The 25,422-nt window shown below is 36.8% G+C and overlaps 1 long non-coding RNA gene across 1 annotated transcript; it reads right to left on the bottom strand.

Moving 5' to 3' along the window:
- Positions 1-2,114: 2,114 nt before the first annotated feature.
- LOC127933622 (uncharacterized) lies at positions 2,115-3,768 on the bottom strand. The gene is made up of 3 exons (XR_008147543.1): positions 3,651-3,768; positions 3,024-3,151; positions 2,115-2,903 (listed from the first exon to the last, which is right to left on the bottom strand). It is a non-coding gene; the product is annotated as an uncharacterized LOC127933622 (long non-coding RNA).
- Positions 3,769-25,422: the final 21,654 nt, after the last annotated feature.

Below are 25,422 nucleotides of genomic sequence, written 5' to 3'. Positions count from 1 at the left end.
ATGTAATTTAATATTTCCTTCCTTTCTGTCTTACAGGATTGTTTGAGGATAACGCTGTAGCTCCATCATGCACAAGGACTCACCTCGTTAACTCTTTATCCCCCGCACACACAGAAATGGTCCCTGGATCAGTGATTAGACTTTGCAGTGGTTTGATTTTTGCAGAAGATGTAACTTTGTTTTAATTATAAGCTCATAATGAATACATTACAGAACCAGTGATGAAAACAATAGTTAAAAATAGCGCTCCATATTAAAAATATATTGCACACTTGACATGCATGTCTTCATGGTGTTTTTTTGTGAGTTTGAAACATTTACATTGTGTTGTATAACATTTTGGTCACAACACTTTTTCCAGTGTTCTCTGAAAGACATACTGTATTTACTGTTTTGTTTTTTAATAAAAGCATTTTCATTTTTATACTGAAAATAGTTAATGTTTACAACATAACTGCCTTTTTATTCTTTATGGTGGCAAAAACGAGCTTGGTGACAGAGGATGCAGTGTAGTAATTTGGGCATGTTGTCTTTAAATGAGTTTGACATATAAATAAATAATGGAAGATCCTTACAAAAATATGCATGTTTATTATGCTTTATGTATTTATTTGTTCATTCATTTATAATTTCAGTTTTTATTCCTAGAGTTCAAATGGTAGAGAATGGTAAATCACAGAAACACAAATGTGAACAATTTTAACTTTAAAACACAATGTAATATACAATGTAAAGTTTAGAAGCACGTCATTTGATTAGTAAATATATTTGTCTTTGGTCAAAAAAAAAATATATTTAAATCTTAAAAATGTGTCTTATATTTATTATAGAGGAATCTGTCTGTTGGATACAACTGCGACTGCTGGGCATGTGCACATCAATATAGCCCAATGTTTGTCAAGCTGAACAACGGAGGAAGGTGAAGACGTTAATAAAACCGAATCTAATAAGTAGCAAGCTTAATCTATTGTTAACCGAATCTATCCCTTCAGCCGAAAAACGAAAGACGTCGGTCATACATGGATAAGGAAGTGTGTCGCTGCTGCTCAGCTTTGATGTCATTGGCTATGAATTTTCAGGACAGTCTGTGGTTGGACTATCTTTTAACCCATATTAAACAGCGCATCATGTAAAAAAGTATGTTTTGCTGCTATCATCACATTAGTAATATATTAAGTCAACAATGAAGTGTTGCTATCTTGACAAAAATGACATCTTTAGCGAGATCCTAATCCTAACCCTAAGCATAACTTCAATGAACTACAAAAAAAAGCCCCCTAGTGTTGCCTTTGCATAGATAGAACGACGGAGGCTTGTGGGTAATGTAGTTTAAAACTTTTTATTAACGAAACGAAATAAATTATTTATTTTAAGGAAAACTGGATATCTAAATATGTTTATTGTGCAAACCTCTATGATATATTTGAGAGGCAGGCTGAAATGTGGTATTTTACAGTGAGCAATATTTAAAATGCCTTTATGTCAGCTTTCCATTTATTTCTGAAAACTGAGCTCAACATTATTTTATCAGCATAGCATAAGTAATAATCCTGCCCATTTTCTCTTTGATATGTTAATTGGACTCTGATTTACAGCCATTTGAAATGTACAGTTTTGGGCTCTTCCGGGGGGTGCTACTGGGCCCCTGGGGGTAGAAGGGCAGTAAAACCTACATATATGTATTCTACTCATCATGGACAACAAACTGAGCTGAGTCACATTTATATCTGACAGTTTTCACAGTCCTCTGTTTTCTAATTCTTACATCATTGCTATTATACCTTTTGACAGGACATTGTGAGGCCATCTGATGAAACATTGAAAAATTAGAAAGAAATGATTTAATAATGAAAATAATAGATTATTTATTTGATTTTTGAAGTATATGGCAAGAAATATAATGGATGAACCTGCAACAACTTGCCTTTATCTATTCCCCACCTGTAAAGCAGTAATCAAGGACAATGTATACACATTGTGATACTTCACTATTACACAAGGACAAATTCATGCAGTGCTAAGAATATTAATTTATATATATATATATATATATATATATATATATATATATATATATATATATATATAACTATTTAGCAAAAATCAGTGTAAAAATGTCCTCCTCACCCCCGTATCTTGCTCCTCAGGTGCTGGACATCATGTGTGTGCTCTTGGTTTTAATGCAGTACAAGATCCACGTTGATCATTCCTGCTACATTCTCAGTTATCCCTCAAGTGTTTGTAACAATAAAGCCCATGGCACCATCTTGTAATGCAGAATAGTTAATCTCGTAACTCCCTTTATTTCACTAAAAAATTTGCATATTTGTTACTAAAATATAAAAAAATTACTTTCTGGTGTACTGATGTCCCAGATGTTATTAATCCGATCAAAAATGTTTATGTCTTAAATAAAAAAATAATCCCAATAATTAATATGTAGTTTTTCCAAGTCTAAAATAAACACATATCAGCCTACCTAGTAAAATTATGTATTTAACAAGAATCTTCAGAACACAATATTCACCATTTTCATTTTATTGAAGCATAGACTATAAAGTTGATAAAGTAGCATCAAGACGAATAAGATTCAATGAAAATAATTATCATCAAAAATACATTTAACCTCATATATAAATCAGTTCACACAGATGAGTGATGAAATGTCCTTAAAAGTCACACAGTCCCATCCAGTCAACTGTGATACAGATCATGTGATACATATAAGACATGAGATACTGTTCCAGAAAATAATGATTCCCATCATCACATCTAAACTGGTTTCATCTCCCCATCGTGTTCTTCTTCTCTCGTGTCTGGAAACAGTTTGTGGTTGATATCCAGCACTGATGTGGTGTAGCTTGTCCTCAGCCAGAGGATCTCTCAGTCCTAAGATCCCAGACCTGGTCAAAATGAAACAAACAATCCAGATGAAGTTGTTTAATGGACAGAGAGCTCAGCTTATGTTCTGTGTGATTTTAGCAGTGTGAGCAACTATGACCCTTGTAGTACTGTACACTTACCATTCTTCAAGCTGTTTTAAGACCTTTTGAGAAGCTTTTTCTCTGAAGAGAATTTAGCACATCCTCTTCTTTCACTCCTTTCAAGAGCATCACTTGGTCAAAACCCCTCATTTGGCTGATGAGATCATCTGTACAAATTAAAATACTGCAATAAAAATTAAAGAATTAAGAAAAAGTTACAAAGGTCTTGCTCATGAGACTGCATTAGCATGTGTAGTTCTCAGAGACTCTAGAATTCATCTATTGTTGCAGTAAATGTGTTTTCTTCCTCTAGAATCTTTCTCCAAAGTTCCTGACTTCTCTCACAAATGTGTTTTAGTCTGTGCAGTGTAAGGCCTGGCTTCAAACCAATCCACTATCAATTCACAATTTATAACATAACATTTAGAAAACAATGAAATAATGTACATTGGTGTTTATATCAACTAAACCAATTTCATGATACTTGTCTACTTTTAAAACAGGTGGTGTGTTTTTAAAAACATAATATTAAAAATGTCCAGTCACACTTTGCTAACATGCTGTAATTGTAATAGTATAAAACGAAATCAAGGCTGACATGACCAGTTCTGTGAGAGATCATCATAAAATGTTGTATAACACATCATTGCTTCAACACACACATACCAGAGGACTTCTGTTTGTTTGAGCACAAGATGGCCATCTTCATTCCTCATCCTGAGCAAATCATTTCCTTGGTCTTCCTTCTCTTCTGTGAAACAAGATAATCTCTACTTACTCTGTGTGCAATTAATATTGCATTAGCATTTGAGGAGTAAATGTTGATTAAAAAAAATATTCTAAACAAGAGCTGATCATGGCAAGATTCGCTGAGACTCAGTAATAGCTCTTTTAGTTTTTAGGAAGGTTTGTGAGGGTTGGCTCTTGAGTGAGTTGTTGAGCTTGATATTTTAGACCTGAAAAAGAACAGCATTAGGATTATCTGCAAAAAATCCTGTAAGACAGAAAGAAGGAAATATTATTAATTACGTGCAACTTGTACATTACACCTCTGTAAAGATGCTGTATAATTAAAAGTTAAATGCATCCATTATTGAAAGCAAGTAATTAATAGCAAGCTATAGTCATATGAATTCTTTTGATAGTGTCAGATGAGGCTGTCCTGGGGCTTGTACAATATCATACAAGTGTTAAACTGGATTATTAAGACTGTGATGTGTTTAGGGATCATTTTTAAGACTTTGACCCTGTCCAGATACCCACACTTGCAGTCTTGGCCACTTGAGAGTGTGTGTACGTGACAGTGTGTGAACGAGACTGTCCCCGGTCTTAATAATGCCAAAGCACAGCGTCCTTAACACACACTAAACCTCTCCAATACTGCTCCGGAGCACTATACAAAGCTTAGTGTATCCCATCATGCATCATGTTTTGGAATAAATCGTCAGACTTTTTGCCGAGATCTCACAAGAGGTCATGGGAAGCTGTCCAATGTACAGTATGTGAAATATTGATAATTAGTTATTAAAAAACACATAAGTGTCCCATAAGGCAGTGGCTCCCAATCCTGGTCCTGGAGAAGCCCAACACTGCACATTTGAGATTCCTGGTCCTGGAGAACCCCAACACTGCACATTTGAGATGTCTCCCTGATCAAACACACCTGATTCAACTCATCAGCTCATCAGTTAAGACTCCAAGGCAGATAAGAGAGACACCAAAACCATGCAGTGCTGGGGTTCTCCAGGATCAGGATTGGGAAACACAGTCATCAGGTCATGAAAAGTTCGACACACACTTGTGGTTATCATGCTCACTCGAACACTAGGCCAAATACAGGAAAGACTTCAAATAAGTAATCAAGTGGTCAAGTGCAAAGATGGCAAGTGTGGGTATTTGGACAGTGCAACAGTTTAAGAAACAACAAATGCTGTACAAATTCTAACAGCAGGAATGTTTGATAAAAGAGACAAACTATCACAGACTTACTGCTGCATATATCTGCCTCCGCAGCTTTCTGTCTTCTCCATTTCTGAAGGAATCCCTCTCCAGAAACAACACTGGGCTGACTGCCTTTATGTCTTTTCAGCTAAAAATAAAAATAAAAATAATAAAAAGGGGAGGGTAAATAAAATTGAATTATATACAGAATGTTAATAATGATCTGTGAGCAAAATATTTAGATATAATATATATATATATATATATATATATATATATATATATATATATATATATATATATATATATATATATATATAAACTGATATGAAAGAACTGCAAGATGGAAAAATGCATGTTTTATTATTTATTTTTAATTGCATTTTTTTTTTTTTTTTTTTTGGGATTTACATTAAAAGGTATTAAAAGCATGGTACAGAACATATGATTACTGTGATATCTGTCATATAAAAGCACATAAAAACACTAACATTACAGTGATACAAACATAGCTGGTTTGGTGATTATTGTATTGTTGTATTGATTATTAATATACCATAGTAAAACTACAGTTACAGTTACTAATGTCCTGTTTACTGTGTTTTAACTTCACATTTCATTTATTACTATTGTAAGTGTCGTGATTACCATGATTTTACTACAAATACAACTTACATCATTGATCCTGAAATTAATAATAATATAAAACTGTTCGAAGGTCTATGGCACGTCACGTGACAGATAGAGTTTAATCAGACTAATTAGCAGCTGTGTTCATTTATTTAAACGCAATGAAACTCAAAGACAGCCGCGGATGACCGATATAATACAGCGATTAAACATATGGCACTAATTTGATTAATAAATAAGACAGAATACATTTTATAAAAGGCATTAAAAGAGCGTATATATGACTACTCACCCAAACTGTGGAACTGATAGCAAGTATCGCGATGTGTTCTGAATGAGACTTCTTGAACGTGATTTCATAGCGATAAACATCTCATGTCCTCGTGTCGAATTCTGACGCCAAAAGTTTCCCATTGAAAGCAATGAATGTCGTAGTGCTTCGATATTTGACGCTGAGAGGCACATTTGGCGTCATAAAAGTGACGCTAGGGGCGCTTGACCATGCTTCGGTTTTTGACGCCTTTGGAGTGAGAATGGGTTGTTTATTATGTGTTTTATGTTCTGTCGCTGTCATTCTGTTGTACTGTGGAGCTTCTGTCACGAAAACAAATTCCTCGTATGTGTAAACATACCTGGCAATAAAGCTAATTCTAATTCTGATTCTGATTCTGATTTTTTTTTACTCCCATTATCTAAAAGAAAAAAAAAATAAAAATAAAAAAAAAATACAAATCTTATTGTTATAGGTAGACAATGCTTGAGGAATAATTAATAATTAACTGAGTTTGTACAGTTTTTTTTTTGACAAGATGTTATGAATTATGTAATAAAATTATATAATAAGATACTGAATATCAGATATAGATAAATTAATATTCTGCTCAGCTTCTATCTGACTGCTATGTGAGTCCCTTCACACCACAGATCAAGTCTTCTTGTGCTGTGTTTCGAGTGGCTTCATAATTTATAAACCCCATGAAATATTTCTTCAGTCCACAGTAAGGCTGTCATCTTCCATCCTAGAAATGGAATGTCAGTCTAACTTTGATTCCTCCATACACTGTCGAAATAGATTTAATATTTAACTTCATCAGAAAGTAGCAAACAGAAGGCACCATTTGACCAAAGCCACACAAAATGATACATGTAAGATGGACTTTAGTCATGGAATTATGAAACACAGAGTGCAGTGTCTGTTTCACTATGCCAAAATGAATCCTAATATGCTAATCCCAAATGTGCCTGACAGGATTAACTGCGTAGAATTTCATTTTTCCCTCCAGGGATTTTAGGAGTTTCCCCACCGACACTACGCAATTCCAAATTATAATGTTAATAACATATAGTGTGTACTGCAAAAATACCAAAAATAAAACAAATAATAATATAAATTTTATATGTCTATGTCAAGCATGCATCTAAACACAAAGAGCTTGACATTGACAGATGGCTGTCTATGACATCACAACTAGTGTGGCCAAGAGTGTAAAAGGGCATCTGTGAAATATATCATCCACTTCCTTTCTGAAGGAGACTGTTTGCTTGTACATGATTTAGGAATATGCGCGTTTAGCCCCTGAGGAAGCAGAATTAATGCATTGAAAGCATTCTCTATGAAAGCTTTGTTTGACTGTCCCTGTTTTCGAGGGATGTGGGACACATTTTGGGGTGGAATGTCGTCTTCTCTACGAGCAAACTTGATACGCTAAGTATGAACTTCCTTTTTGCTCTTTCCTGAGGGATAGTAATAGTGAATTTGGCTCTTGAAGGAGTTCAATGCACTCATAGCATTTTGTTCATGTCTGTTCTCTACATTTTGTTGTTCTCTAGATGTCTGTTTTTGTGAAATGTTTTTGTGATGTAGTTGCAATAATTGGTTCCACCTGGGCTTGACTATTTCTTGAGGGATGAGAGTCTCACCCCCCCCGTGGTCCCGTGACCGCCATTATGGTATTACAGGTTGAAGCGCAGGGGTTGTACACAAAGCATGAACGAGCCAAACAATACATTTTCTTGTTTGGCTCCTCTTTTTGACTCAAATAACAATGTTGTTCTTTATGTGTCCAATTCTGAGGAATTGTAAACGGAAAAGTGCTGGAGTTAGGTAGTGGCCTAAAGTTGTTAGGCTCTCTGTGAGCGTCCTTGTCTACTGCAGGTGTTATTGGCCTCCTCCCAATTTAGAGGGTCATCTTTATTTAGACTTTCGCTCCTTAGAGCTCTGCTAGGATGGCTATTGCGTGCTGTAAGATCTCTTTGAGACTCTTTTGTAAATGCCTTCCCTAAAATCCATGCTTATAGTAAGAGCATGTGCTGTTGCTTCATCTCTTATGTAAAATCCATGTTTATGGTGCTAACTGAGCTTTGTGCCTTTCCTGAAATCCATGTATGTGGTAAGGTCACGTGCCAGGTGCTTTGTGACCATTCTATCTCTGTCAGACTTCGGTTGCTCTTAACAAGCGTAGTTTTGCCAAGTTTTCTAGGTTCTCTTTGAGCCTTCTTGGACACTGCATGCGTTGTTAGGCCTCCTATCACTGTAGAGAGTTATCTTACTGAAGCTTTTGCTCCCAGAAGCTCCATTAATATTGCATTGAGAGTAGTAGCCTCTGTGTGAGCCTCCTTGCATAGTGTACGAGCATGTTATATCGTTAGTCTCCTCTCCACTTTAGAGAGTCGTCATGCTGAGGCTTTCATTTCCATGGCTCAGTTTGTGTTTGCTAAGTTGCCAGACTCTTTGTGAGCCTCCTTGGCCACTGTGAGCATTGTCAAGCCTTCTCTCATTACAGAGAGTTATCTTTATTTAGGCCTCCACTCCCCAGAGCTCTGCTAGGATAGCGTTTTGCAAGCTGTAGGCTCTCTGTGAGCCTCCTTGCATGGTATCCTAAGCATGGGTGTCATTTAGTATCCTCTTGATTTAGAGAGTAGTTATGATGAGGCATTTGCTCCTAGAGCTCAGTTATTGTTTGCTGAGTTGTCAGGCTCTGTGTAAGCATCCTTGGCTACTGTGAGCGCCATTAGGCCTCCTCTCATTATACAGAGAGTTATTTTTATTGAGGTCTCTGCTCGCCAGAGCTCTGCTAGTACATCGTTTTGCAGGTTGTAGGCTCTCTGTGAGCCTCCTTGCATGGTTTCCTATGCGTGGGTTGTAGTTAGATCTCCATTTGTCTTAGAGAGTCGTCACGCTGAGGTCTCCGCTCATAGAGCTTGACCATCTATTGCAAGCATTTTTAGGGATCTTCTCATTATCAAGAGATATCTTCATTGAGGCCGCTACTTGCCAGAGCTCTGTTAGGACAGCATCTGTGAGTTGTAGGCTCTCTGTGAGCCTCCTTACAGGATGTCCTAAATGTAATTAGGCCTCCTCTCAATTTTGAGAATCGTAATGGTGAGGTGTTCGCTCCATCTACTGCAAGCATTGTCAGGCCTCCTCTTACCACACAGAGTTATCTTCATTGAGTCCTCCGCTTCTAGAGCTTAGCTAGGTGGTAGGGTAGTTTGCTAAGTTGTTAGTCTTCTTGGCTACTGACCTTAGTATGGTGTGTTGTTTGGTCAGTTAGCTCTAAGTGTTTGCTTTTTATGTGCTGACCTGAATATGAACTGTTCTCTCCTGTTGAGGCCTCTGTTCTTGAGAAGCTCCAGCCTGTGATCGCATTGCTAGTGCAGGGATGAGTTCTCCTTTGGGACTTTGACTTAAGTCAGCCAATAAAGCACTTATCCTTCAGTATGGTGGTGTGGGTATAAGGTTTCCCCATAGTGCCCTCTAGGGGACACAGTACAAATTCCCATTCGAAAGGGAACATCTAAAGCTTTGCATGTAACCATAGTTCCATGATAAGGGGAAAGAGATCCACCATCCCTTTGCTTTAGGAATCCCTGCACACCTAATTCAGACAAGAAGTTGATGATATATTTTACAGGTGCTCTTTTATACTATCAGCCGCACCAGTTGTGATGTAAAAGGTTGCCTCATGCCAGTGTCATCTTCATTGTCATGTTTAAATTTATTCTTCAGACCCTAGTCATGCCAGAGGCATTCTCCCAATAGCGCCCTTTAGGGGACACATAACACTTAATTTAAAGACCAATTCTCACTATTCACTAGTAGGTCTTTATTCGAAAAAAAAAAATCACACAATTATGACAAACCTATAAAATACAATTTATAGTTTAGTTGAAGATTGTTTTAAGTTCACTTAAAATAAAATGTATATGTTTCAGAGCCTACTAAATGTAAAAAGTAATGTCTTTCAATTATACTGCATTGGTGCATGGCGAAGCCAATAAACATATTTAGAATATATCACCTTTTAGGTTGTTTCTACATTAATTTGGAGGTTCAATGTGATTAATTACAGAAAAAATGTTTTTTATCGACTGACAGACAATACTTATGTTTTTATAGATTTTAGTGAAGGTAGTATAAGTTAATTTTACTGCTAAATATGCATTTAAATTTAATTTCTAATTTTATAGTCTCCTTAAAAAATTAAAAAAGACATGATGGGCAGGATGGACAGGATGGGCCCAATGGGTTGGGCTCAAATTTTCAATTAAACAATCCAGACCTCAAATGAAACTAACTGAATAGCCCTCATTTAGGCCATACATATCTCTTATTATAGAGTTCCTATGAGCAGACATCTTCAGGTTTCCATGAAAGGTCTTTGGATGCCATGACCCTCTCAGAGTTAGTCGGCTTTCTTCATTTAGTGGGATATTTCAGCACACACCTGATACCACACAGTATGCAAGATTTCATCTTTTGACTTTGGCAAAGACATGATATTTGTTTTTATCTCTCTCTCTCTCTCTCTCTATTTATCTATCTATCTATATGGAACCTGTTGCCATTGAGAAGGTATTTAGCTACACCAGTTTTTCAAACTCAGTTATTCTGTTTGTTTATTCATTTATCTATTTATGATTGATATGTTGTTACACACACACACACACACACCTTTCTCTCCTTTAAACACTGCATGGTCAGTTTGTGCTTTGAGTCATTGTCATGTTGGAAGGCAAATCTTCTTCCCATTGACAACATTCTGGCAAAGGGAAGCAGATTTGCCACATCCATTTTTCCTTTTATCCTGACAAACGCTCCAGTCCTTGCTGCAGAGAAACACCTCTTACTGTAGGAATGTTCTTATTTGAATGGAGAGCTGTATTGGATTTCCGTTAGACATATCGTTTGGTGTCGAGGCCAAATAATTCTATTTTACTCTCCTCTGCCTCAGAATCTTAAGGGTGTGTTTTGGCAAAGCTCAGTTGTAACTGCATATGGACTTTCTTGAGGTGTGGCTTATTCTTATAACCCTCCCATACAAGCCAAATTTGTATAGAATTAGTGATATTGTTGTCACAAATGCACAATGACCACTCTCTGTCACAGGGCCGTGCACAGACCTTTTGAGGGGCATGTGCTGAAACTGAAAAAGGGCACCCCCCTCCCTTTTTTATATCAAGATTATTTAGTAAGCCTGCATAAAAGGAAGAAATGGTCACATCTTCATGACAAATTCAATAACAAAAAATAATAGTCTCAAAAGCTTTAGATTTATTCACGATTAATAACAACCATAATAATAATATTAGATAATTAGATAATATAGATAAACAGGGTTTTAAGGGCTTCTTTAACCCTAATTACAACATCAACCTTCTGTGAGCCATGTACCTGGCAAAATTTGACACTGTGGTGGACCAGGGATGTTGGTCTCTTGAAGGTCTCTTATTCACTACACTTTCCCTAAAATAAGCCAGCAATAAAAAAATAAATAAAAATAGTGTGAAAAGTACAGTTGCAGTGAAAAGCATTTCTGAACGATCACGTGACACTGAAGAGTACTGAACTGGAGTAAAGATGCTGAAAATCCAGCTTTGATCACAAAAATAAAATCACATTTTAAAATATATTCAAATAGAAAACAGTTATTTAAAATTGTAAAAATATTACACAATATTACTGATTTTGCTGTATTTTGGATCAAATAAATGAACCCTTGGAATGAATCATGAATTACATTCTGCATGATAAAATATAACGATTTCACAGTGATCTGTAATTTCTTTTTGTTACTAACTTTTACAACATTTTATACATGTGAGGACGAGCGGAGAGTATACCATCACGTGATTAGCCTAAATGTTAATAAATTAATTGTATCAGCAATCATAAATCATAGAAGAAATTTCTTAGAAATATAGTTATGTAGGTGACGAGGATCACTCGTCGCTTTGTGTAAGTTCCAGTACGAAACACCGGGGGGCGCACCTGTTATGATTTTCCGATGGTAAAAAAAATTATATGTTGTTGTATTGCTTATCAATATATTGTTTTTGGCCAGCAAATGTGATTTTTTATTTATTTTTTATTTTTTTTGTCCATCATTAAAACGGCGACGGCGACGGCGCCTGCCCCTGCCGGCATCACATTACATTTTCATCTAACGTTACAGGTTACAAACTAGTTTTTTTAGCTATATAGACGGAGCGCTCAGTTTTTCCTGTGGTAAAATGCATTTGGCCAAAATAGCATTTTATAAAAGATGAAATGCAACTGTATGCACAGGCTATTTAAGTGTTGGCTATGACTAGATGGCAAATGCTAGCCCTCTCTCTCAGGCGACGTCCCGCATGTCTCAGTCAGTGAGTCAGTCAGACATCAAATAAATACAATATGAGCCTTTATAGATATAGTGTTTAGTAGTACTTATTAAAACAACAAGATATGTATTTACCCTTCGCAAAACTTTGTTCAGCTCAGCTGTTGTCTACTGTGCGGCTGCTGTGGAACTTCAGTTGATTTAATGAATATAGAGGGGGCGGAGTTATCAGCTTACTGACAGCTTGAGGATCGAATAAGATTTACACAAGCTCGTTTTAAGAACTTTCATTTTCTAAATATTTGTAAAACAGACAGACAGACGTAAAGGGTGACCAGTAGCATTGATAAAAATAAAAATAAAACACCACCAAAAAAAAGGGCACTTCGGAGTGTAAGGGTAAAAAGGGCATGTGCTCTGCACAGGTTGAGCCCTACCTGTGCATGTGCCTGCTCTGTCATAAATTCCTGCAACTGAGTTTCTGTAGGCCTCTTGGTAGCCTCTCTGAGCAGTTTCCTCTTTCAAATTGGCTATTTCATTGAATTTGGAGCAACATCCTGATCAAGGGAGAGTCTATGTTGTACAAAATACCTTCCAGTTCTTAATGGTAGACTTAACTGTGCTTCTAAGCATTGATAAAGCCTTTATTTTGCATCCATCTTCTGATTGCGCCTGTCCACAAATTTATCGCGAGATCTTTTGACAGTGCCATGTCGCCCATTGTTGATTGTTTGCTTCAGTTGCACTACCAAGTACTCAAATGCTCCAGGAAAGCTCTTTTTTATGCTGCACTAATCAAAATGAGCACAGCGGATCACAGTTGAAAGTCAAATGGCTTTGTGTGCCATTGAGAATGTGATTAGCTACATCTGATTGACTTTACAAGTCATTTTAGGTGGGTGTGATTATTTTTCAGCTCAGTGATACTGTTTTTATGATTCTGGCCTTGTCGGTGTTATATCTTTCACTTGGATGCTTTAAGTTGCACTGATTAAATGCAGCTGGATAAAACAAAGATGGTGTCCGTCTTCATTTCAGTCTGCAAAGCAACAAAATGTGATTATTTTATGGGGGGATTATTTCTATACCCACTGTGTGTGTGTATGTGTGTGTGTGTGTGTGAAACTAAAACATGGGATAAATATATATAATGTATTTATTTCCTGTTATAGGAAATATAGTATAGTATAGTATTCAATTAATAGACTGAGGGCCCTTTTGATCAGCTTTCTTTGGTAGTCTTGTTCCATGGCAATTTTTACCAAGACAAGTGAAAATATCACTTGTACTTGGAGGAAGCTTTACACATTAAGCAACGTATGTTGGATTCAAAGTACAAATTTCAATTATTCATGCATTATTCATTCCTACCTCACAGGCACCCAACCCAGCTTGTTTTTTATTTATTTAGTTTTTCTCTGAAGGACAAAATGTCCACATCCACGAAATCAGGACTTTGAGGTGAAAAAGTGTCCAATCCTTCTTGAACTGTGTGTCGTCATTCTGAACCGCATAATCCAGATCGTGCCGGCTCTTGAAATTAGCTGATAAGAACTTTGGCATGTAAATAATCAGCAATTAATGAAGCAGTGTCTCAACAACCCCCCTCCGCTCCCGTCATCCGGAATCTTCCTAATCAGTGCCTGGACACCTCAGTGCCTCGCTGAGCTTCAACTACTTCCGGACTCGTGGGTTGCCGCTGACTGGTGATTAATGCCTGTTCTCTTTAATGAGCAGACAGTTTCATCAAACCTGTCCACTGCTTCCCCTCATTCCTCCACCAGTCCTGTGATAACTGAACCACTCTTGTGGGCTCCTCAGCTAAAAATGGCTGTCGTTGTTTGCCCATTCAGGTGTCAGAATGTTCTGTTCATTTCCCTCCTGAGATACTTTAGCAGTATTATGATTAATTTGTCACTCAATTCAATACTTCCTACTTTTTTTTTTTAATTCATTCAGATTTCCCCAGAGTAATCAAAGGTTCTTGTTGTTTTCACTCCTCTGGTAATATCCTTGAGCAGCAGCTGTTGATCTGATGAGTTGCCTGTAGACTTTTATCCTAAGGTTTTTGAGAGAGATTTTGCACACTGCATTGTTTTGGAGTCAAACAGTTAGATGTAGTCTAACAGGTTTCACCCAGAAGTATTTCTCTCGCTGCACAAGATACACTGACTTTTGGATCTGTAAATCAGCATATTCTGTATTTTAGAAATACAGAAAAACATTATTTTGTTCTTTGAGTTACTGGAAAAACTTTTACAGTACAAATGAAAACCAAATAAATGAATATCATGTCATGCTTTGTAGTTGCTACGATACAAAGACAAAAAGAAAACCAGTAATTGGATGCAGGTAAAGATGCTGTTCTGGAATCCAGTATTTATTGGGAGACTGTCATTAGGGAGTAAGGAACTAATGATGCTCCAAGCTATTGTTTGTGGCACAAAATGTCGGGCAGGATGTTAAAATTATACTGTACCTAAGTTCTTGCAGGAGTTTAAAAAACGTTTAACCTAATATTTATTTCAGTAGAACAAATAATATATTTATACAGTATAATAATAAAAAAAAAATGTTTCACAGCATGCACTTTTTCATAATCCAAACAGGTTGTTAAAAAAAAAACAAACAAAAAAAAAAAACACTGGCCCATAGGATTTAACAAGTCTTCTGAAGACAAATGATCTTCAAAAAAAAAATAAAAAAATAAAAAAAAAAATAAAAAAATACATATTTATAATAATAATAATAATAATAATAATAATAATAATAATAATACTAATAATAAATAAATAAATAAATAAATAAATAAATAAATAAATAAACCTTGAATGTTAGACTTGGGGTGTTAAGTCTCAATAATCTATCCATTAATATCATCTTCCAAAGCAACTTTAACATCTCTGAAAAATATGCTGAAAATGTTGAATTGTGAATACAGAATTAAAGGTCAGAAAGGGAATTTATGACATTTGATTTCAGTCATTTTCATATTGTTTTCCCATGACTACTGGAAATAGAGCTTAAATGTTGTGAGGTTTATTATTATTTTAAAATGATATCATGCATCCATGAGAATCAACAATTTCTTGTGGCTGTGAGAACCTGAACTACACAAACACTAAATATACAAATAAAATAAATTAACATTAAAAAGTCATATTTTGTCATGATATTTAATTTAAAAGTGTAAGTGGAGTAAATAAAAACAAGTAACACTTTGAATTTGAATAATATCATGTTTTACAGTTTTTCTCAGTCACTTTGGTCATTTCTCAAATCAGAAATTAAATTCTCGAAACTACTTGTACAAACTCCACATCATCTAGTCATTTATACACATCATAAAACCAGTTTCTCATTCTTTTAAACAAGTTGCGATTGCTTTTGTTCAATTAGAACCAACCAATGCAGTTAGAAAGCTTATACTGTATAGACAGAGGACAACACAAGAGTTACACATTCTGACAATTAACTTATTTTCACCTTTGTGCCCATATTTCTATTTCCTTTTCTATATCACAATGACATTGTAAAGGTTTTTTTTTATTTTATTTTTATTTTATTTTTATTTTATTTTTATTTTATTTTTTGGCCAGACCACTAGTAAAAGTGTAACTGGGAATTCTATCCAGTCTCTTTCAGTCAATACCCCACATACAGTAATGTGTAAATGTGTACTTTTGAAATTATTATATTGCATACATAAGCATATGGCATACTGTTCAATACAGTAACTGTCATCCAAAATGTTGCCATGGTTTACATCAGAACATCCATCCAGAGTACACTGTTATATTGAAAACATGACCAAGCGATTTGGACTGTCTTATCCGTACACTATGACACAAGGACTTGTGATTCTGATGGCACTGATGGCATGTTCATTGACACAGATATTTATTTTTGAGAGATGAACTAAGGATTTTGAGCAAGAGACTGGCTTTTGCAGGTAATCCATGGTGTTTTGCTCTTTGTACGAGTTGTTTTGAGAAATGCACTTACTGTTTTGCAAATTGTGAGTTTGATTCGAGAAATGTACCAAAGCGACTGAGAAAAACTGTAATCTCAACATATATCTTCAAAACTATTTTTTTTTTTTTTCTGGATCCTGATCACCCTGTCGGGTTTTATTCTGAGATAACAACCGGGTGCATGTACATTATCGCTTCCCTAAAATATTCCTACACACAGTGGAGAAGCTAGTAATTCTTGGCCCATTGCACAGACTTTGAGAGTCGCAGCTAATAATGTAAAAGCTATTGTATGGCTATTATGGACAATAGATTTAAAAAAAAAATAAAAAAAATAATAATAAATAAATCAATAAAAATATACAATACAAGATAAAACAAATTAACATCGCCTCCAGGAAACTATGGGATCTCTGAGTTAAGCTATCCACATATTGATCTTATCAGAAAAGCATTGTTGCCTTTACCAAACATCTAAACCTTTTTAAATGTTACCACTTTGACTTGATGTGAATTTATACCAATCAACATTCTAATATGATAGTGGTTAGAGAGCAGCACAAAAATGATTCTCTATGCCGCAGAATAAATTATTTGTGAGTGCATTATGAAAAGCAAAACCAGGAAGCAATGCATTTCCAGAAATAGCTTTTCTTTCAGTTTTTATACAATATTTCAAATTGAAGACCAAGCTCACATAAATAAAAGAGAGTCAGAAATCAGAGCATATACATATATATAAAAAAAACATAATATCCTGAGAGAAAAGGTGACAAAACATCACCTTCACATATCAGTCTCAGAGGATTCAGTTTGTTTCCAGATGTACCATATTACTAACGCACACACACACAAACACACACACACACACACACACACGCACAAACTAAATCAGTTATCCTGCTGAGAGACAGCAGACACTGTCCCACTTATTCATAGTCATGCAGTGCCATAAGTATGACACAAACTGAAAAAAAAAATCATGAATATACTGAAACTAAAATTAAAAAGGCTTACCAACAAGCATAAATGTCTCCAAGACTAAAATCAGAAAAGCCTATGCAGAACAACCCCCCGAACTAAGGCCTCAGTGCATTAGAATATAGTGAAAATTTTTAATATATTGAAAAATGTCTATCATGGTTTAAAAACAGCCCTTTGGTTGAGGAATCCATTCTGTTGCTTAGTCACGTGCATCTCATCACCATTTTAAACTGCCTTGTCAATCATTTGGTCACAGTTAACATCCTCCACATTTCATTAAGTTTAATTTCCTACCGCACCGGAGAGAAATGAAGTAACACATTGATCTGCCAGTCAGTGCTCTTTCATGCCGAGATTTCCCCACATGTGTTTTTGCATAATGACGCATTTAAAAGTTAAGGACTGAACGTACAGAGCTAACGTACCACCTGTGATGACAGTGCAGCTATTTAACAACATGCAAAACTCATCAATGACATGCATCTCATAGCTATTCCGAAACCTTTGGTTCTGTTAATGACCAAGCATATATATATATATATTTTTTTTTTAAAGTAAAAACACATAATGATCATGCATATTACATTTGAAATAGGTAAATTACAAATAAAACAAGCCTATTTCATTTTAGTTTAAAATTCATGTGGGTAACATTTTACAACAGTAGCCCACATGAATCAACATGTACTGATACCTAAATTAAATATTACTTTAATGTGAGCTAATGATGAGTTAAGGCATGTACAAATTAACAACTAAGTTAGATATTAGTCATGAATTGGGTCCCAGCTGTGCCTCCCACTCGCCATCAGAGGGCTCCTTCATGTTTTCGCTTGACTGAGTTTTCAACACTGCCTTCCAGAAAATCAGTGAATGTCATGTCACATAATTAAAACACTGTTAATGAGCAAAGCTGATGAGTTTTTCTATGTCCCTATCCTTATATTTTCCGGACGTCCCTGTGGTAATGTACATTACGTTAGCACATCATTTATGATTTCCGCTGACGCACACTGAAAGATACTTTACACGTAACAAAAATGAATTAGGGATCTCAGTGGAGATGATCTTCATCTTTAAAGATAGGCCAAAGTGATATTCTTAGAACCTAGAGGGATATTAAAGAAAAATCATTTGCCATATTGCCTTCGGAAAAAAAGATGCAGCATATGACAATTAACACAGGGACTAAAGGAAGATCATGCAATCCGGCCCTATTAGCCATAAATAATACTTGCTCTTGCACTTTTGTGCGGTGTAGATTAATATTCAAGATGACGCATATGCGATTTTGGGTGTTAGTCATTTTCTCATCTGTTAGAATTGCGTACACTGAATTCGTCCTGGACCAGTTTGAGGGGCGGTTTCTAACAATGATGTTATATTTGGCAAGCATCATCCAGACTCTGCCAGAGGAGAAGTTTTACAGCTTTTCTACAATATCACAAAATCATTGATAGCTCATTACAGGAACACTTAAAGACAAAAGTTGAACGACTGCCGGGAACATTCAGGATGTGATCTAAAGCTTTAGAAGAAGAAAAAAAAGCCCTAGGGCTTCAGTATTGAATTTCTTTAACGCTTTTAAAATTATTTGTAATGGCTTGTTAAATTTTCATATGATAACTGTCCTCCTGATGCTGGATTTTTAATATCCAAGGTCCATCCTGGCCAACTTACTTCAGTTTCACATTTCATTATAAATTGGAACTGTTGAATAATTCTTTCAATTTTTTTTCACTAATGGATTAATGCATTTAGTAATTTATATTTGGGGAACTAGAGGAGACTAGGGACATCTGTAATTTTTTTTTTACTCTCATCACAGACCATTACAAATCGTCCTGCTGAATACTGGTATTAGAAAAATTTACATTTTCATCAGAAATTCCTATTAGAATCAATTAGAAAACATCAATACATTTTTCATGTTCAAAAATAACATTTGAATATAATTAAAAATATAATTTGAAATCGTTAACTTTTCTGACTGCCATTGTCAGGCTCTCTCTCTCTCTCTCTTTTACTCTTTTTGAAAGTCATGAAAACATTATCATGGAGTTCTTCTTTAGCTAGTCAAGAAAATGTGAATGCATAAAAAGTATATTAGAGGTTGTCTCCCATTCACTATTGAAGTTTACACAACTTTGATGACTTCTGCTTTTGAGGAACTGGTAGGACAAAGGACGGAGGATGAAGGATGAAGCAATGGATGCTTTTTTACTCATCTTTAAGTAACTGGAGGACCTGGACACATTTAATTTCAAGTTGTGTTGATGAACAAGGTCAATGCCATGTTAAACATAACTCATATAATCTATCGAAGCAAGCAATCTCTTTATTTGACCCATGCATTTGTAGCCTACAGCATATTGAGAACTATTTATCATTTCATTCAAATGTCCACATTTTATGATAAGTGGAACACATCTTTAGAAGATTACATTAAAATGATAAATTAATGAAAATACGACTATTATGATACCAGAATCTATTTGTCCACTTAAAATTGATTCTTTCAAGTAGGTCAAATTTGATCATAATAAATGTGAATGTACCTTATTACATGAATTAATAAGTTAAATCTGCAGTCGGTAACTTTTGATGCTCTAGCGGTTAATAAACAGAACTGCTTGCGTCTTGCGGAAGAACATCGAAGCTTTGGAATTTCCAATTTTTCTCTAAGGTGCTGAAACCTAAAGATGTCGAGTTCCACTACCCGTGCAACTGATACTCAACTGCCATTGGCTCATCTGCGTTTGAAGGGAGGGGCTTACCAATAGGTCACTTATAGAGTGCAAAAAAACATCTCTTAAAGTAGGCATGAAATGAAAATTCACCCTAAAGTATCTATTTTCTAAATGTATTTACTTATCTTATTGATCTTCTAGGTTTATGTCCTTACCTTACAGGTGCTGACTTTAACCAGTAAAACCATGCCTGTTATTGAACCAAACCCCAAATATTAGTGCTCAAAACCTGTGGTAACCAAGTTTTAATGGACATTTTAAGTTGGTAACTAGCTAAACCAGAGTAGGCTAATGGAAGGAGCTATGTCAGCTTTTAAGTATCCAGATCATTTTTCTTCTAAAAGCACCACTGGCATTCTTACATAATGCAGCGTGACATCAATCCCAAATGCCTGATCTCACTTAGAAAGAAAATATTGGCAGATCCAGTGTTTTTATCTGAGATTGTATGTCAGAGAGAGTTAATGAGCTCCCCGTGAAACACACATTCAGTTTGTCCTGATAAATTGATTTATTTAGAGACAGCAGCAGTGCATTATTGCAATGCGGCTCCTTGGCCCTGTCAGAGTGGGTTAGGTTCAGTGTGTCTGTCCATAAATGGATGCATCGGCTGCAGGCAGTGAGATTCCCATACCTTCATGTTCATTTAATAGGCGTCAACAGGCTGCAGCATGTAATAGGAAAACACAAGATTTCTGAGTGTAGCCGTTCCCTCTGTCATCCCTGACATGCTGTATTAATCTGCTGACAGGTAGGTCAGCTCAGTCATAGCTGCTGCAGTGACTGCTGCCTCTACATAAGTCAACTTAAAAACCTAATTTATCTCTTTCTGTTACTCTCACACACTCAACATATGAGGCAGTAAAAAAAAAAAATATATATATATATAAGAGGGAAAGCAAAAAATAAAATTCCCGAATTAAAGGTACAATAAGTATTTTTTTATCCACTTAAATGCATTCCAAAATGAGTCAACAATTGAAAGGTGACCACTTGTTTAAAATGAGATATTATGCAGTACACAAAGTAAATAAATATCACCATCCTATCAGTGACTGTTTTATTATTGTTTTATTTTTGTAAACAAGTGTCTACAAAAATCTGGAAATCGCACAACCAACTACAGTAAATACAGTGAAAGTACTTAACTAAATTTGCCACTGAGTTTGTTATAACTACACTCTCAGAAATAAAGGTTCAACAGCTGTCACTGTGGCGGTACCTTTTCTGAGTATGTACTGGGGTCAGAAAGCACCTTTCTTCATTGATGGCTGTGGTCTGAAAACCAGAAGGAATGAACAAATATAATTATCATGAGAAAGTTCTTTTGAGCACATTGAAATATACATAAACCAATGAAAACGTCTCAGGTTACTTATGTAACCATGGTTCCCTAAAAAGGGAATGAGACACTGCGTCCTCTAGGGGTCGCTATGGGGAATGCCTCATTGTGACCTCTGTCTGGAGCATACATTCAAAATACATAAACAACTCGTTGGCCGGCAACACCCCATGTCATGTGGGAGAACACGTCATCCACTTCTTCATCTGAAGATTGAGTCCAAAGCATGGCAGAAAAAACTTTGAGGCTGCATTCTCTACTACAATGAACAATGGTTACATACATAGCCTGAGACATTCTCTTTCAAGGGAACTTTGAACTGCATCCTGTAGGGGTCACTATGGTGAATGTGATACCCACGCCACCATGCTGAGGGGAGTGCATGTCAAAAAACCAGAGAGCTCAAGGCTTGGAATCGGAAATAGATTTCTTTTTTTGGGATACGACCAAGAGCCTAGGGTCAACATTAAGTCTTGGCCTGTCACAGAGGGGCTTCCGCTTGCTCTGTACGAGATTGCTGAAGGATCTGTCTCAACAGACCCTTATTAGCAACACCCTATTAAAGTAGGTATCCAGAGGATACAAGGTGGAAATGGGGCTTTAACCAACTCAAGAAAGGGGGTAATCGACCAGCGACATGATTGTAAAAATCAGAAGGTAACCATACTATAAGCCAAAACTCTGCTCACCAGGGAGGTGGAGAAAGGGCCTAGTTAACCAGAATGTTTTTTTTTTATTTTAATTTTTTTTAAGAAAGTCATTAACAACAGGTAGTTATTTACAATGGCGGCCTGACAAGTGGAATGACAACTTAGGGAAAGGGAAGTAGGGCTAAAATAAATACAGAACATTAGAAATACAGGTTTATTTAGTAAATAAATTTTAAAACATCAAACATCATCAATCTATTTACTAAAAAAAAATAGTTTTGGGATAGCTTAGTTGAAGATGAAGTGAGGATCGACTATTATATGTGACGGGCTTTGGCTACAGCAGGTGACCTAAGTAAGGAGGTGAGTGGCCGAGAAGTGTCTTGTAAATGAAGGTGAACCAGTGAATTTAACGGCGATTGTAAAGGGAGGGCCAGTTAACATATGGATATAAAGCACAGTGGTGTGTATTGAAGGGTGCATTTGTGGCAAACCTAATAGCAGAATAATAAAGAGCATCAAGTTTTGAAAGAGTGGACTTGCAAGCAACCCTGTATATAGTGTCTCCATAGTCTAACATGGGTAGAATGGTCATTTGAATGAGAGTAAGTCTGGCAGAAGTGGTGAATGAAGAGCGGTTTCTGTAAAGGAAACCTAGCATGGCTTTGACTTTTGATTGCAGCTTTGATATATGAATGGTGAAAGAAAGTGAAGTTTCCAACCAGATGCCCAAGTAGTTATATGCAGTGACTTGTTCTAGAATAGCCCCCTTGCAGGTAGTGATGTAAAGGGCAGGAGGAGGCGTAGTAACCTTACAGTAAAACAACATTATTTTTGTTTTGGAGGTATTGAGAATGAGTTTGAGATGTGTAAAAGACTGCTGTAGTTGGTAAAAACTATCTAGCAGGGTAGCTTGAACAGCCTCAGGTGAGGAACCTGTGGCATAAAGGATTGTGTCATCAGCATATAAGTGAATGAGTGAATTACCAACTGCCTGGGGAATGTTATTAATATAAATGAAGAAAAGTGTAGGGCCAAGGATGGAGCCTTGGGGGACACCCCTGGTAATGCTGCCGGTTCCCGGCACCCATATCACCCTGGAGCCCAAGACCGGTTGCCCACTGAAGCTAAGCAGGGCTGAGCCTGGTCAGTACCTGGATGGGAGACCTCCTGAGAAAACTAGGTTGCTGCTGGGAGAGGTGCTAGTGAGGCCAGCAGGGGGTGCTCACCCTGTGGTTTGTGTGGGTCCTAGCGCCCCAGTGTAGTGATGGGGACACTATACTGTCAACAAGCACCGTCCTTCAGATGAGACGTTAAACCGAGGTCCTGACTCTCTGTGGTCATTAAAAATCCCAGGATGTCTTTCGAAAAGAGTAGAGGTGTGACATCGGCATCCTGGTTCAATTCGCCCATTGGCCTCTGACCATCATGGCCTCCTAACAATCCCCATATCTGCTGATTGGCTTCATCACTCCGTCTCCTCTCCATCAGTAAGCTGGTGTGTGGTGGGCGTTCTGGTGCACTATGGCTGCCGTTGCATCATCCAGGTGGATGCTGCACACTGGTGGTGGATGAGGAGATACCCCCTGACTATGTAAGCACTTTGAGTGTCTAGAAAAGCGCTATATAAATGTAAGGAATTATTATTATTATTATTATTCCAGGTGCTTTGGGAGAGAACAGTGAACTCAACTCTCACATGAAAGGAGAACTCCGAATTCAGAAAAAGAGTAGCGTGCTCATAGGCAACCCTTTGAGCACTGCTAAATACTACCACGAGTACAGCCCACGAGGAATCCAACTCCTCAGAAGGGGAGAGAACTTGAGCACTCAAAAGGAAGCACTATGCTCACAATAACCCTCAGTGGTGAGGAGAGAGATTCTTCAAAGTGTGTCAACAGAGACACACTGGTTGAGTGTAGCCCAAGGTACAAGGGTCTAATCAACTCATGGAACGAAGGTAATACTTGTAACCCTTACCATACAGGATTTCAGAAAGTGTGCAGACTTATCAGTATGTGGATTTTAGAAAGTTCGCAAAGTTCTCAGAGTGCACACTTACCACCATGTGGATTTCAGAAAAAGCACAAAGCTTAGCGTGTGCACTTACCATAGCATAGATTTAAGATCTTCCCAAGCATCTGTTCACAAATGCCTGGAAGTTCTGAGCCAAACAGGAGTGGCAAGCTCAAAGCTAACCCTTTGAGGCACGGGGAGCACTGCCTGAGACAGCATTTCACAAGAAGGTTCTCGCAATGCTACCTGTACTTTTGCCCCACAATGCCTCAGCAAAAGGGGATCTCCTAGTGACCGGGAAGCCCCTCAGGGCAACCTAGATAAAGCATACCAGACAGGACAGCCTGAAAGCATAAGCCTAGCCCAGACGTCCAGGAAAATTTCAGTGCCATGCCTGGGGGCCTGTTGATCAAGAAGACTCCCGCAGAAGCCTGTGACCTGGCCGCATGATCCAGGAAGCATGAAGCCAGAACCAGGGCTATCATACTGACTGGATACAATATCGAAGAGTGAGGTAATCACTGCAAGTCGAGCACCTGGTTTCTGAATCCAGAGAGGGGTGTGCTCACCGAGGACTTACCCTAGAAAAGGAACAGAAACACACAGGTCCCGGAAACACTGCAAAGAAAGCTTGCAGATGGAATACAAAAAACCACCAGTGTATTAAATACACAAACACACGCACATATATACAGGTGCTGGTCATATAATTAGAATATCATCAAAAAGTTGATTTATTTCACTAATTCCATTCAAAAAGTGAAAGTTGTATATTATATTCATTCATTACACACATACTTATATATTTCAAATGTTTATTTCTTTTAATTTTGATGATTATAATTGACCACTAAGGAAAAACCCAAATTCAGTATCTCAGAAAATGTGAATATTACTAATGACCAATACAAAGACATTTTTTCTTTTAGAAATCTTGGTCAAATGAAAAGTATAAACATGAAAAGTATGAGCATGTACAGCACTCAATACTTAGTTGGGACTCCTTTTGCTTTTATTTGCTTTTTATTACACCGGACCTCATGCTACGTGGATTGTGTGCCTTTCCTCTCTTCCTATTCCCCCAAACATGATTTCCAAAGGAAATGCAAAATTTACTCTCATCAGAGAAAATAACTTTGGACCACTCAGCAGCAGTCCATTCCTTTTTGTATTTAGCCCAGGCGAGAGGTTTTTGACACTATCTGGTGTTCAAGAGTGGCTTGACACAAAGAATGCAACAGCTGAAACCCATGTCTTGCATATGTCTGTGTGTAGTGGTTCTTTAAGTACCGACTCCAGCTGCAGTCCACTCTTTGTGAACATCCCCTATATTTTTTAAATGGTTTTGTTTCATAATCCTCTCCAGGGTGCGGTTATCCCTATTGCTTGTAAACTTTTTGTCAACCATATCTTTTCCTTCCATTCGTCTCTCTATTAATGTGCTTGGACACAGAGCTCTGTGAACAGACAGCCTCTTTTGCAATGACCTTTTGTGTCTTGCCCTCCTTATGCAAGGTGTCAATGGTCATCTTTTGGACAATTGATTAGA

Source organism: Carassius gibelio, chromosome A17 (assembly GCF_023724105.1).
Source record: "Carassius gibelio isolate Cgi1373 ecotype wild population from Czech Republic chromosome A17, carGib1.2-hapl.c, whole genome shotgun sequence".
Taxonomy (NCBI): Eukaryota; Metazoa; Chordata; class Actinopteri; order Cypriniformes; family Cyprinidae; genus Carassius; species Carassius gibelio.
The sequence above is the reverse complement of the archived record's forward strand: the minus strand, read 5'-3'. Positions and strand labels throughout refer to the sequence as shown.